Source organism: Loxodonta africana, chromosome 15 (assembly GCF_030014295.1).
Source record: "Loxodonta africana isolate mLoxAfr1 chromosome 15, mLoxAfr1.hap2, whole genome shotgun sequence".
Taxonomy (NCBI): Eukaryota; Metazoa; Chordata; class Mammalia; order Proboscidea; family Elephantidae; genus Loxodonta; species Loxodonta africana.
The window spans coordinates 62358917-62362428 of NC_087356.1; the positions used below are offsets into that span (position 1 = coordinate 62358917).

The window sequence follows — 3512 nt, forward strand, 5'->3', positions numbered from 1 at the left end:
CTGGAGCTAAGAGCTCTGGGGAAAACAAAAGAGTACATTCAATAATATGTTCATAGTTAAATCCACTCCAGAAATTAATCGCACTATTCCTGGCTCTGACAAGAAAGGAGACTTCTCTGATTCTTCTCCCGTATATTCTCATTGAGCCCTGGTGGCATAGTGGTTAAGAGCATTCAGGTCAAAATCATCAGCCACTCTTTGGAAACCCCATGGTGCAGTTCTGCTCTGTACTATAGGGTTGCTATGAGTTGGAATGAACTCAACGGCAATGAGTTTTTCTTTTTAATATTCTAAAGGAGTGTAAATTTGATGGTAACAACGAATCCCTATCGGGTACCTGCTCTCAATGTCTGTCAAGACCAGCATTTGTCCAAATTACCAACTAGTCATCTTCTTGCTCTGATCCAGAGCCTGATCCAGAGGTGGAAGCTCTGATGAGAATCAGAGTGACTTCTGCCTGTCAGGACTCTCTTCAGAAAAGAGGCCCAGGTTTCAGCAACTGAAGCAGAGACACAAGAGGGCAGGACATAGAAAGGTAGTGACTTAAAGATCTAAAGGGCGTTTACCTTGATTTTGCTATCTTTCTCCAAAGCAGCAGCAGCACTCACCCTGGAGACAAAGTTTAGCCTCAGATGTACTCTGGACATTCGAAGTCACTTTGCGCTTTGAAGACAGATCCTCAGCAAACAGTAAAGCCTTTTCTACCGTAATTTTAGTCTCTCTTCGTGGATTTCATTCCCAAAAAGGCCAGGGGGGAGGGGGTGGTACAGATAATGGGAGGGTAGTGGTGATACTTGTTTCCCTCTAAGTTGTTCCTTTCTTTTAGCCCCACAGAGTACCCGAGAGGAGAATGGCAATCAAGAACTCTTCTGTGACATAGTTTATCCTCGCAGGCTTAACGGACCAGCTGGGACTTCAGATCCCTCTCTTCTTCCTGTTTCTCTGCTCCTATGTGATCACTGTGGTGGGGAACCTGGGCTTGATTACATTGATTGGGCTGAACTCTCACCTGCACACACCCATGTACTTTTCTCTCTTTAACCTCTCTTTAATAGATTTCTGTTACTCCACTACCATCACCCCCAAAATGCTGATGAGTTTTGTCTCAAAGAAGAACATCATCTTGCACACAGGGTGTATGACTCAACTCTTCTTCTTGTGCTTCTTTGGTATCTCTGAGTGCTTCATTCTGTCAGCAATGGCATATGACCGCTATGTTGCCATCTGTAAACCACTGGTGTACACAGTCGCCATGTCCCCACAAGTCTGTTTTCTGCTTTTGTTAGGTGTCTATGTGATGGGTTTTTTGGGTGCCATGGGCCATACAGGAAGCATAGTGAGTCTGACATTCTGTGTTGACAACCTTGTCAATCATTTCCTGTGTGACATCTTTCCTCTCCTTGAGCTCTCCTGCAATAGCACCTATGTGAATGAGCTGGTGGTATTTATTGTTGTAGCCATTGTCATCGGAGTGCCTATCATCACCATCTTCATCTCTTATACTCTAATACTCTCTAGCATTCTCCATATTAGCTCCACTGAGGGCAGGTACAAAGCCTTTCATACCTGCAGCTCCCACATAATTGTGATTTCTCTTTTCTTTGGTTCTGGAGCTTTCATGTATCTCAAACCACCTTCCACTTTGCCTCTTGACCAAGGGAAAGTGTCCTCCCTCTTCTATACCATTGTGGTGCCTCTGTTAAACCCATTAATCTATAGCTTGAGGAATAAGGATGTCAAAATTGCCCTGAGGAAAACCTTGAGAAGAAAAACATTTTCTTGAGAAAGGAGCAGTATTTGAAGAAGGAGATCTAATGCTTTGTTTACTAGTGTGTGTGTTTTCAGTGATGAATCCAAGCTGCAGTGTTTTCTTTCCTAAACATAAAGAGAATTTTTCATCCTTCTTTTTGGGTGAGTGTTTAATGCAGACCCATTTTCTCTAACTCTCACCCCACCTTGATTATACCAAGCATTTTTTATCTTATGTAGATTTTTTTCTGAAAACCAAAGATTGTTTAATGTTGAATGGACCATACATATCATTTAATGTAGCCTTCTCATTTAACAGACCACACACTGGAGACTCAGAAATATTACATATGTTGCCCAAGGACTACAATTACTTGGTGCCACAACTGCCAGTGGACTCAAGGCCCTTGGATTCCAGTCTACTTTGTTTTCGTTTATGCCATGTTTTCTTGTTCCAGGGCACCCCAACAGATTGCATTTTAAAGTATGATACCCTAACACTTTAAAATGTGATTCCATTTACAATAATGTCATTTAACTTCTCAGAAAATAATTTTTGGCCATTACATCTTTTCTTTTCCACGAATGTAGGAGTTGAAAATTCTTAAATTGATCTTGGCTGAATGAGAAGTGTGTGAAGATTGGGGTGTGTGGGAGTCTGGTATAATAAGCTCCAGATAGCAACAAGGATGGTCATTCCTGAGGTTGTGTATGGAAGGAACCCTAGGGATCCAGTCTAATGTATCAGTACTTTTAAGGTTCAAGTGTTCTAAAGATGATGAGTGGAAAGTCACGTATATAAGTCACATACAGTTAGAATTTAGAGCTTTTTCTTAAGGGTTAATTTGAGTGTTTGAGCTATGATTGAAAAGTTTTGTGGTGCGTGGTAATCAACTAAGGGTCTGGAGGCTCTAAAGGAGCAGTAAGTAATCTTGGGGCTCTAGTGGTAAAGAACTCAGCTGCTAACCAATAGACCGGCAGTTTGAATCAACAAGGTCCTCTTTTGAAACCCTATGGGGCAGTTCTACTCTGTCCCATAGGGTTGCTGTGAGTTGGAATCGACTTGATGGCAATGGGCTTGGTTTTTGGTTTTTTTTTTTAATTAGTTATTGGTGCAAACATTTAACACTTTGGACTGCTTACTGAAAGGTTGTAGGTTCCAATCCACCCAAAGGTGCCTCAAGAGAAAGACCTGGGAATCTACTTCCTAACAATCAGTCATCTCAAGCCCTATGTAGCACAGCTCTACTCTGATACACATGGAGTCACCATGAGTTGGAATTGATGGCAACTGGTTTGGTTTATTTATTTTTCAGGGCAGCACTAAGGAGAAGAGGTAATTTCCATTGAATATTAAGGCACTGCAGATAGCTATGAGAGAGTTCTACCCCGTATTATACGGTCACTGTGAGTCAGAATCGAGTAGATAGCACACAACTATAACAACAGCAGCAGATAGTACTTGTTATGTAGGTATATATAGGAAAGAAAGAATTCATCTTAGGACTGGTTTATAATTCCACAGCATTGTGTACAGAGAAGTGCAGCTTTATATTATACATTGGAACTCTTTGATCTGAATGATTTATAAGTAGTAAAGTTTTTTTGAATATCAGTGATGTATTAAGTGTTGTGGAGACGCATAAGAGCAATTCCTTTGGAAATTTATCTCCCATTGGGAAAATGGAAGGTTTGGATGAGTGTTTAGTTTTGCCCTTTGGTATGACACAGATCATAACACTAAGAGAAAGTTAGGCTTTAGT

The 3512-nt window shown here is 41.0% G+C and overlaps 1 pseudogene; it reads left to right on the top strand.

The window, feature by feature from the left end:
* Positions 1-850: 850 nt before the first annotated feature.
* LOC135227734 (olfactory receptor 8B12-like) lies at positions 851-1783 on the top strand (annotated as a pseudogene).
* The last annotated feature ends 1729 nt before the right edge of the window (positions 1784-3512 follow it).